Raw genomic sequence first — 12,061 nt, 5'->3', positions numbered from 1 at the left:
ACGGTCTTGGTATTTTTAACCACGGTAAGTGTCCTCAGCCCTTGGGTGGCCGCTCATTTGGTACTGAATGAATGAATGAATGAATGAATGAATGAATGAAGCCGGCTGGGGTTCTAGCTGGGCTTCTGGCCCACTTGAGGCGGGTGAGTCCAAGGGGGATCTGAGTTGGCGGTGCTCGACCTCGGTTTATACGCTCAGGCTCGCGGCCCGCCGCCTCGCGGGTCGCCGCAGGTGCACGGCTGGGGGCCACACCCACACTCAGAACCCAAGCACGCGGCCGCGCCCCGCGGAACGCAGCGGCCGGCAAACGTCACCGGCGCGAGGGGGATTCCTGGGGAAAGTCCGGCGCCCCCGGGCCCCTCCCCGCGAGGAGGGTCGGGGAGCAGGTGAGGCGCCTCGGGCCGCCGCGGAGACCGTCAGCGGGCGCACAGGCGAGGTGAGGCTGCAGGAGCCGCGCGGCCCCGGGCTGCCGGCCCCCCGGGCTCTCGCACTCCGGGCGGGGCGGGGACCGGCGCGCGGGCGGCCGGCGCCGTCGTCCCGGGGCGGGGCCTGCTCCCCCAGCTGTGGGTGCTGCCGACGCTGCTGGGGGCTGGGTCGGCGGCGCCCTGATGCGGCGGCAGCGGCGCGGTGCTCGCGGGGCCGCGGAGGACCCCGGCCTGGGCCGCGGGAGGCGCCGGGATCCCCGCCGCCAGGAGTCGCGCGACAGGTTTCCTTCCTTCTCACGACGCCCAGCGTGGGACCGGCGCCCGCGCAGGACGTAGCTTCTCGGTTCGCACGCTCGGTCCCGTACCTGGTTCGTTTTTTCCCCCTGTGCCTCTTTTTCCCTCCCTAAGCGCCCCAGGAGGAGCGAGGACGCGCCCCGCTGAGTTGTGCGCCGGGAGCTGCGGGGGGGGCGTCGGGGTGGCCTCGCTGGATGGGGCGTCGAGGGATGTCCCGGGGGAGGGATTTCGGGTCTGGCCCCGGTGCTCACGCCGCCTTTTCGCGCCTCGGGAAACACGGCCTTGGGTTTCTTATGTACATAGGAGTGATTTTTTTTTTTCTCCCGGTGGGCAAGGGACTGCGCATTTAGGGCTTCACAGAAATTCTTTCAGATACCTGTTGATGGCTTCTGGCACGACGTCTCTAAGTAAGACTACTTTTGTTTTAAGTCGAAAGGCTGAGGTTGTTTTGAATTACTGGGGACATTACTTCGGTGTGATCGTCTGTTCACTCCCTGTTTTAGCTTGCGCTTTCTCAAAAACACCCGAATGGGTGCTTCTTGACTTGAACTTGACATAATGACTCAGGAGCCAGGAAATACGAAGAAATTGATACTGCCTTGAAATAGTTCCTTCCAAGCCCACATAAGACTTTTTTTTTTAGAAGAATGAAGACAAGAAGTAGTCGCAACGTGACTTCAAGAAACACACCGTCCCGGGTGGGAATTCTAGACTTCGCTGACACTAGCTGAGATCTGTTATTACTTCCTGTGGTTCTCATGCACTTGTTTAAGCCGTTTCTCAGCAAGGGAGGAGTTGTTATTTCCACCCGGGTATCCAAAGATGAGTCACAGGGCTGCTCTTTTAAGTTGAGTCTTTGTTAATGAACTTTTGAAAAGCGAGGTTTGCTCTGGGTGTGTGTAAAGGAAGATTCAGATGCGAAATGCATTCAGTGTAAAACTCGAGCTAGTGGTGTCGGAAGTAACAGTTCAAGTTTTCAGTTTCCTAAAGTGCCTGATTGTACAGCATACCAGCTAGGGTCACTAGGCTGATGTCAGATAACCATTGAAATCATGTGCTTTGCCACAGAGGCCCAAGAGAAAATGAACTTCATTATTCAATAACTGTATGTTATTACTTTCAATGGTATGGTATGGTAGAAATATGCCATTATACAAAGTGATTGAATGTCACTCTCTGAATCCAAATAATTTGGACAGTTTGTCTTTAGTAAGTTAGTGCCACGTGAAAATTTTTGAAGACGGTGGATACCAGTTGGAGCTGGGAGAAATTAAAATATTTAAGCTGAGAGGTCCCATTGCTCTTGGGAAGGAACTGTACTGTCTCCATGCTTAGTAGAGAAGAGGACAGCATCTCTGTTGGAGGCGAGTTGAGCTGAGGTCAGTGCAACAAACAGTTCTCAGGCACCTTCTTTGTGCCACACTCTTCACACTCTTCATAATTGGTTATGTAATTGTGAATACGACAGGATGTTACTGAAAAGGGCCATAAAGACTAGTGTGGAAGGTTGGAAGAGCCAACGAGGGAGATGGGAGCTATGACCAATCTATGCCCCAATCTATGGGACAGTAGAGCTTCTGTCCCAATATGACTGGTGTTTGTGCAGATCTGAGATTTTGAATGAACAGATTTTTGATGTTTCCTCATTGCTGAAAGAATGACTAAAGTTTTAAATTTAATCACCTATTTTGTCAACAGCCTGTTGTGCTTATTCAGTAAGCATTTCATTCAGTGAATGATTTAAAAATGTATTAATTGGAAAGGCATGATTTTTAAAGTGTTTGATAACCATATTTCATATTATTTCGTGGGTAAAAAGAAACCCAGCCTGGTATTACCCCTAGACAATCACAGGTACTTATAATTTACTCACCTTTTATTTTTTTAAAAATTTTTTTTAACATTTATTTATTTTTGGGACACAGAGAGACAGAGCATGAACTGGGGAGGGGCAGAGAGAGAGGGAGACACAGAATCAGAAGCAGGCTCCAGGCTCTGAGCCATCAGCCCAGAGCCTGATGCGGGGCTCGAACTCACAGACCGTGAGATCGTGACCTGAGCCGAAGTCAGACGCTTAACCAACTGAGCCACCCAGGCGCCCCTTACTCACCTTTTAAAAATAAAGTACTGGGGTGCCTAGGTGGCTGAGTTGGTTAAGCATCCAACTTTGGCTCAGGTCGTGATCTCACAGTTTGTGGGTTTGAGCCCCATGTTAGCTTTGTGTTGACAGCTTAGAGGCCTGGAGCCTGCTTTGGATTCTGTGTCTCCCTCTCTCTCTGCCCCTCCCCTGCTCACACTCTGTTTCTATATCTCAAAAATAAATGTTAAGGGCGCCTGGGTGGCGCAGTCGGTTAAGCATCCGACTTCAGCCAGGTCACGATCTCGCGGTCTGTGAGTTCGAGCCCCGCGTCGGGCTCTGGGCTGATGGCTCGGAGCCTGGAGCCTGTTTCTGATTCTGTGTCTCCCTCTGTCTCTGCCCCTCCCCCGTTCATGCTCTGTCTCTCTCTGTCCCCAAAAAATAAATAAACGTTGAAAAAAAAATTAAAAAAATAAATAAAATAAAATAAATGTTAAAAAAATTTTTTTAAGTAAAAACAGAGTAGCTAATTAATGGCTTATAATTTTATAACACCATATTGAAGCAACCTACTGATCATTGTTTTTTTATAGTTCAAATCAATCTTTTCTAACACACTATTGCCGCACAAGTCAAAATGACTAAACCCACTGTGTCACAGTTTACTGTTGAGACTGAAATCTCCTGAGGTACTTTTGGACTTGATGCCAAAATCTATTCAATTTCTACAATTCTGTAAGGTATGCAGCTAGTGAGGGAAACAATACTAAATTTGAGATAACTCTAATTTCCATATTTCTTTTCTCTCTTGAGGGCCTCAAAGTTAACTTTATCTATGGGGAAGAAAGGGTTGAGTGTGTTCTTCATCACTGTACTCCCTGGCCTTGGTACAGGCATTACTCGTGGCAGGTATTAGGAAGTATTTAATTGAATAATGAGCCTTAATGTAAAAGGGGGAGTTTTCAGGCGGGTGGAGGGATAGTCAGCCCAGCAGAAGGATCAATATTGTGTTGTCAGGGAACACCAGCCTGGTCAGTGTGGGCACGGGGTGAGAGCTGGGGAGACAGATTGGGCCGCATCACAAAGGCCCATGTGCCATGCTGGACCTGTGACTTTATCCTATGGAAGACTTCAGCAGGTGAATGATATCGTCAGATATGTGTTTTGGAAAGACAATTTAGAATCAAGATGGAGAACAGATTGGATGAACACAACTCTAGCCTTAGGGCACACACAGGAGATTACTATAATATTTGAGAAGAGAAATTGGAGAAGGCTTGAGTAAGGCAGTGATGGTGAGGAGTGGAAAAGAGGGAAGGAGTTGACGTGTTTAATAGGCAGAACTTGGCTACATCTTTAGAGGTGGGCAGTGAGAGGAAGGAGTTTAGGATGACTCCTACATTCCTAGTTAATGACTAGGAGTGGGATGTAAGTGAAAGAATAGGTGTGCTAAATGAGGGCCTCATTCAGTGCTTGACACATAATCAGCGCTCATTAAGTTTTTGAATGAATTAATTAATAACAAAAAAAACCACAACAACAATAGCTAAAATGCTTATCGGTGCCAGGCACAATTCTAGGCTCATTATATGAACTCGGTCTTTTCCTCCTCACTGAAATCTTGTGAGATGGGTGCTATAATTGACTGCTTTTGACAGGTGAATGAAGTGTAATGTTAGTAATTGAGAGAGGTAGGAATTGATCCCAAGCGCTTAGCTCCAGAACTTACATTCTGAACCACACTGCTTTGCTATGGTATCTCCAAGAATGAATGAATGAATGAGTGAACGAATGAAGTCTCAGACACTGTGGCAAACTCAAACTGGAGTCACTGTCTTGACGCCAACAATTGTTCCTCATTCAGGGTTAGCCGGATATATAAGATGGGCCCTCAGAGGCTCTGTTGTGCTGCATGGCACCCCTCCCCCTTGGTTCACCCCAAGGAATATCTGGTTGATCTAGGAATAGACCTAGAATAATCAGAAAATTTCTCCTGGGAATTAAAACACTTTTATGAAGACTCACTCTCGCTGAAAGTTCCCAGAGCTTCCACAACGACGTCTTCCGAGCTGCCTTGGTTACTACTCTCCCTAGACACTGAATGTTCACTGCTTTGTGTTTCTTAGAGGCAGTCAATGATCTGTTGCTAAAATCTGTAGTATTCCTCTGGGGATACTAGAAAGGCTGAAATAGAAAGGGGAAATAGAAAGGCTGGCCCGGGGGTATTAATCTACAGAGCAGGGTCCAATGGTACAAGAATTACTAACAAATTCAGGCAGGTGCATAACTCAAGTCTTACACTCCTGTTTTGTGGTCTGCCTTCTAGGGCCTGTTTTGTTCTGGTTTCACCCTGAAGCTTACCTGCCCCTCTTGTCTCTAACTTCCGGAATCTTATTAAGTGAAGCTGGCCGGCAGTGTCCCTGTCCTCTTGACTTTAACTGAGCAAAATGGCTCGTACTTCTAGGGATTAGGGCCTGTTTTCTTTCTTTTTATTTTTAATGTTTATTAATTTTTGAGAGAGAGAGAGACAGAGCACAGGCAGGGGAGGGGCAGAGAGAAGGAGACACAGAATCCGAAGCAGATTCCAGGCTTCTAGCTGTTAGCACAGAGTCCTACATGGGGCCCAAACTTACAAACTGTGAGATCATGACCTGAGCCAAAGTTGGACACTTAACCGCCTGAGCCACCAAGTGCCCCACAGGGCTTGTTTTCTGTTTTCAGCATTCAGGTAGATTCCTTTGGTCTTGATAAGGGTATTTTTGATAAACAACCCCAACTCCCTCCTTCCCCTCAAAACCTGGCCTCAGCTCTTCACCGTTCTCATTGTTTCACGAGTTGGATTAAGACTATGATTTTTGTTCAGGAATCAAGGTCTAATTATCTGCTCCTTACAAGCCTCACTTTGGACTATTTAAAGATTGTACACACTGAATTATTATTCTACCTAAACTGAATCAGCAAACTCTAAATTTGAAGTTTTAAAATATTTTCTCCACGCATGAAGGAAATGTTTCATTCAGCATTTCTTCAGATTTAACAGGAAATCAAGGTATTTATAGCTTCTCATTATATGAGACTGACATGAAGCCTTCTGGATTGATCTAGCCCACATGTTTACCCCTTGGTCTGAATCCCTGTATACCTGTCTGTAATTCATTCAGTGCTCAAATAATAAGAAAGGGAAGAGTTTGGGTTAATATTTTACGTGGGTCTGTCTTGCTTCTTCATTTTGATTGTGGTTTCTCTGTGAGCAGAGAATCACTGGGGCTGGGGGCTTTCATAGGTCTGTCAGCTTCCTTCCAGTTTTAACCATTCCGTGACTTTTGCTGATAATAAAACCATCTGTCAGATGAAGTCATTGTTAACCACACCTTCTACATCTGTAAATACTAGACGTTATTTGTATATCTCATGTAAGTTCTTGGTAACATTCAATAATTTGGTAACTTTTAACATAAAGCATAGTTTTAGAATTGGTAATTTCTTATTATCCTCCTTGAGCTAACTCAATGTTTTCAACTTGATTTGTGTACTGTTTTGTTTTGTTGTTTCTTTTCAGTGGCTACAGTATCCAGGTAATGCAGAAAATACTAAGTGGCCTGGAAAAGTATTCCTCATTTTGTATACCCAGCTGTTTTACTTGTTTCTCTGCTGGAGGATGTAAAGTGATACTCCATTACTCATTGCATAACTTACTGGGCAAAAATGTGAATTCCGACTTTACAGAGTAGTGGAAATTGCTCTGTTGCTATCTTCATATGGAAACAGAGTGTTTCCAATAAACAGAGTGTTATTCTGTCTTCTGTTTCAGTTTCAGGATTGCAGCAACGCATGTGTCACCTGGTTTTACTTCTAATTTTTTTTATTACATGCCCAGGTGTATTGATTAGTGACACAGATCTGTTGATTTGAGAAAGTAGGACACAGTGTGTAAGCTGAATCATATCATGTTGGTAAATCCCTCCTGCCTTCCCTGATTACTGCATGGTAAACCAGGGCCTAGCTGATAATACATATAGCTCTTCATTCGTTACAAAATACTCTCATATATATTTCCTCTTTTCCTTCTCATAAAAGCCTGGCAAAAAGTATTATTGTTGTTATCTGTATTTGAGGTCTATACATGAGGAGAGACACTCTTGGAGAAATTAAGTGACCACCCGATTTCTCTAGAAGTAAGGTACAGATGCCCACTCCCCTGTGCTGTCGCTACCTGACTGAAAAAGGCAACTTCACTCTCTTAGTTCACGTTTCCTGAAAATAGACTGTGAGATTTGCGTACAGGGGGTTTATTGAGAGGTGCTGTGGGAACAGCACTTGTCAGGGAGAGAGAGCAGCAGGATTATGCAGAGGGAGGAACTGAACCGCCGTGCAGGTACAGTGGTGGGCCCAGCCTTGGAGCTGGAATGGCCCTTCAGAATTGCTCTGCCAGCACACGAGCTGGTCATCGGAATTCCCTGCCTAAACAGGTCATTGGTTGCAGGCCACACTAGGCAGAAGGTGCCGTCTTGGAGCGAGCAGCTTTCCTTCAGTCAAGGGCAGTTCCTAGAGCTGTGAGCCTTCGGTAGTCAACATTTCTGGCAACTGGGAGAATGAGGGCCTTGGTCCTAAAGGGATCAGAGTATCACATCATCCACAACTGTTGTACGGAAGGGAATGTTTTTCTCTGGAAGGGCCTCGCTTGTGTCTTTCTGGCCCAGACGGTTGCCCTGCTGAGTGGAGCCCAGAAAGTTGGCATTTTTTCCAAGGCCCTTAAAGATTTAGAATGGCTGGCCGGGCAGCAGGAAGGTAAAGTAGCCTTAATCCCAGGAAGGTTAGGAGCCTGGTGAAGGAGGGCCGGGATGGGTGGAGTGGTGGTACCTGGTAGAGAAGTAACCTCTGACGCCACAGCTAACGGGAAGCCCTTGTCTGTCTGGACCCAGAACAGAAGTGGAATGCATGCTAGTCTTTGCTGTAATTCAGGGCTGTAACATTGTTGAATGGATATTAAGCTACGTTTTCTCTCTTTTTTCTTCCTTCTTCCCTTTCTCATTTTTCTGTGCCTTTGAAAAACCCCAGAACAGTCCAGTGACTCTCAACATGTAGCCTGTAGATGATAATCACCAGAATTACCTGGGATCTCTAAAAAAAACACCCCCCCCAACCAAACAACAAAATAGAAGACAGAGAGTCCAGGCCCACATTTGATATCTATTGGAACAGAATATTTAAGAGTGGAGCCTATGAACTGATATTTTCAAAAAACTCCCCCACCTGATTTTTATACATGTTATAGTTTGAGAACCACAGACCCAAACTCTTATGCTTTTGCTGGTGACCAAGCCTATTGAGATTTTTCAAATTAGCAAGAAGTTAATGAAAACCAGGGGGCCGCCTGGCAGGCTTCATATAATGACACTCACCCCTAATCTTTCATAGCAAAATCCTGGTGTGGCCAAGAGAGCCTGCCCCAAATTCTTTGGCTGGCATCTGCCCCAGATTGCTGGAAAGAGAGTGATGATTCTGACTTGGCCTTTTACTAGCTGGGTGAGAAATGCCAAATTCCTTGAATAGTCACAGGGGGCAAATCACTGAATTTATAGGAATCAGAAAACTTTCTAGGAGAACAAGAAGGTTCCAAGAAGTTTTAGGTCAGATAAAGCTTTGAGGTACTGTCTGCTAACTTTAAATGACCATACAGGGGCACCTGGGTGGCTCAGCCCGTTGAGCATCTGACTCTTGATTTCGGCGCAGGTCATGATCCCAGGGTTGTAGAATCAAGCCCCACATTGGACTCTGTGCTGAGCATGGAGCCTGCCTAAGATTCTCTCTCTTTCTCTCTCTCGGTGCCTGGATGACTCAGTTGGTTAAGTGTCTGACTGGCTCAGGTTATGATTTCATGATTCATGGGTTCAAGCCCCCCATTGGGCTCTGTGCTGACAACTCAGAGCCTGGAGCCTGCTTGGCATTCTGTGTCTCCCTCTCTTTCTGTCCCTCCCCTGCTCATGTTCTGTTTCTCTCTGTCTCTCAAAAATAAATAAACGTTTATAAAATTAAAAGGAAAAAAGATTCTCTCTCTCTCAATCCCTCTGCTCCCTCTGCCCCTCTCCCAGTCTTGCATGGGCATGCACACATGCTCTCTTAAAAAAATTTTTTTTTAAATTAAATGACCATACAAAAGGATGAGAGAGAGAGAACTATGAACAGGAAAATATATTATCTTATTCATTGAAATTGGGAATAATTATTGTTCTTCAAAGGGAAAAGCACTTTTAAACCTACTGATTCTGAGTCCGGTCATTGCAGGAAGTATTAGTCACCTAAAGAAGAGTCTGATAAATTCCTAGGACAATATGATGCTATATGCTGGGCACTTGGGGGTACATGACAAACACAGCAGGTATAGCCCCTGACCCCCTGGAACTTATGGGCGAGCAGACAGGATAGGCAGTAAAACAATTAACAATAGAATACAGTAAATATCAGGAAAGAGGAAGTGCCACAAAGTGTGAGATCATAGAATCAGTCCTCCAGCTTAGTCTAAGGTCAGAGAGTTTCCCATCTTGTGAAACATACAAGAATAGAAGCTATGAGGCTGGCTTTGGTGATAAGACAAAGGACCTCTTTTTAACAAAGGAAAATCTTTCGGTCTGTCTAATTCAAAATCGGCCGATCCTTCACACGTGTGTGTGTGTGTGTGTGTGTGTGTGTGTGTGTATGTGTGTGCGTGTGCGCGTGTGTGTCTGTGTCTTTCTGCCTGTCCAGTGTGTAAGCACACGTGTTGACGAAGAGAGATCAAGAAAATCACTCCTTCATTTAATGACTAAAATAGATAGCAAAGAACAGAGAAGGAAGTCGGTTTGCATTTCATTCGATGTGCCATTGCCCAAAGTTAATTAATATCTTAATATGTAGTAAAAGAAAATAAATTTAGAGCTCTGAAAATCATGAGCTTTATATCACAACTTTTTAAAAGTAAATTTTAAGAATCTGAGGATTCTGGCCCAGGAGGGTGCTTGACAGATTTGCCTTGGGTTCTGTTACAGACCCAGTTTGAGGCACATTTGCTCAGTGGTCAGTGTCTGTTCTTCTCTTCTTCCTGCAGCAGTGGTTTTTGTAGTATGTGGCCTCTGCCTGGTGTGGGAGCTCCTACTGGGCTCTTCTGTCTTTTTCTGGCCCGTTCTTTCCCTTGTATTATTTCTGTACCTGCTTGTTTTTCCCCATAACTTACAGACTTAGTTGAGGGCAGGGATTGTGATTTCTGGATTTTTCAATCTTTGAATCTCCTGCAGCTCTTCTATTATAATTTATTTACATTAATTACATTTAATAAACAACCTTGAATGTGGTATCTGAGTTAAGAGGGGATCCTTGGGTTGAGAAAGTAACCAGATTGGTTCTCTATTGAGAACATACTTCTTGTTTAACCTGACATCGCCAAGCAAAGACACCAAGGGCTAACATGGGCATATTTATCTTGTGAATGTCTACTTTAAGTACTAAAAATGCCAGTCACTTGACTGACGGCAGGGAGGGGAGGATTAAGTCATCATGAAGCAGCACTTACTAGATGTAGACAAAAGTGTAGAATGTTCTGCTGGGTCTCACCTAAGTCAACTTAAACACATGTCTACACCATCCAACATCTTAGAATAACATTGATACTAAAAATCAGAATTAAAAATCATTGTGCAAGTGACAACATAATTCAGGCTCAAAACATGACTCTGACGGCATGTGATGTCCTGTGATGACCATTTACCATGTTTTCTTACGTCTTTCTTCCCATGCCTTGGCATGTTCCTTGGTTTATTTCAAGTATGACTTAATTTATGTTCTAATTTTTTGTCTTGCTTTTACAGTGAATATTATATATAGGGAGTGTCTGAGTGGTTGGAAATAATTCTTGACATTCGTTCTTTTGCTTCTATTTTGTATAGTTCAACCTTAGTTTATTGCTGAAGTATAGGTTATAAGTTAGGCCACTTTGAATTTTGTGGAATACTTTGTTAACTGTAAATTCGTTCAACTTCGATATTTTCCTTAAGAATTGGAATTTTTAAATAAAAGGTTAGGGTGGTGAAATGAAATATTTTCTCCCTTAGAAAATGGAGAACTCTAGAAGATGAAACTCTTTACAACTTGTTCCCTAAAGAATCAAAATTATAATAGTGTCAACTCATCTGAAAAGAGGAACATTCCATCCTGTCGGTGTATATTTGTTGTTGTTTAGTTGGAAAATTTGTCAAGTTATTAATTGCCCTTTGCCAAAACTTAGAGTGCTATAGACATTTTCTCCTTTTTGTTGATATCTAGATACCTATACATACCATGGATAACAGCGTGAGCACAGCATAAGGGTTTTTAAATTTGTATTTTTAATTGAACCATAGTACATGAACTATCATATTCATTTCAGGTGTGCAACATAGTGACTTGACATTTATATACATTACAATGCTCACCACAATAAGTGTAGTTACCATCTGTCACTGTACAATGTTATTACAGTGTTATTGACTCCATCCTCTATGCTGTCCTTTACATTCCCGTGGCTTATTTATTTCATAACTAGAAGTTTGTAGATCTTAATCCCCTTCACCCACTTCTTCCATCCCAGCACCTCCCATGCTTCTGGCACCACCAGTTTGCTCTCTCTATTTATGAGTATGTTTCTGTTTTGTTTTTGTTTTTTCATCTGTTTGGTTTTCTAGATTCCACATGCAAGTGAAATCATGTGGTATTTGTCTTTCTGTGTTTGACTTATTTCGCTTAATATACTGCCTGCTAGGGCCATCCACGTACACAATATGTTTTTTCATTTGTATTCTTTCCATCTAGTCCTAGTAGCTAAAGCATAGATAAATCTTATATTCTGATTTTCCCACTCATTTCTGGCTAAATTAATAAGTCTAATGTATTATTTTTAATTTGCATATATTTTCCAAATAGCAGATAATAAATATTTCATATTTTTATTGAGAATATTTTATCTCCTATGAAATGTATTTCTATATACTTTACTCGATAATTTATTGCCATGTTATTTTACCAGTTGGGGTGTCTCTGCATACAATACCGAGTACCTACACAATGTCTGTTATGTTTTGTGCAAATATTTTCTTCCAATCTCTTGCTTTAATCCTTAGTATTTGTTACTCCTTTTTGTTGCAGAGAGATTTCACATTTTATTTAGTCAAATTTGGTTATCTTTTTCTCTGAGATTTCTTCCATAGCCTCACATCTCATGGAAAGTTATCATTTTCAGGGCGCCTGGGTGGCTCAG

At 43.6% G+C, this 12,061-nt stretch overlaps 1 protein-coding gene across 1 annotated transcript in view; it reads left to right on the top strand.

Moving 5' to 3' along the window:
* The first annotated feature begins 617 nt into the window (after positions 1-617).
* The window catches only part of STX11 (syntaxin 11), a 37,446-nt gene continuing 26,002 nt past the window's right edge, over positions 618-12,061 (top strand). Inside the window, 1 exon segment of the mRNA XM_047101361.1 lies at positions 618-793. The gene's annotated coding sequence lies outside the window, so the exon portion shown is untranslated.

The sequence above is a fragment of the Lynx rufus genome, unplaced genomic scaffold (assembly GCF_022079265.1).
Source record: "Lynx rufus isolate CCGP_SWC_20201006 ecotype Redwood Valley unplaced genomic scaffold, mLynRuf1.p SCAF_6, whole genome shotgun sequence".
NCBI classification, from domain to species: Eukaryota; Metazoa; Chordata; class Mammalia; order Carnivora; family Felidae; genus Lynx; species Lynx rufus.
This window is presented reverse-complemented; position numbering and strand designations above follow the sequence as displayed.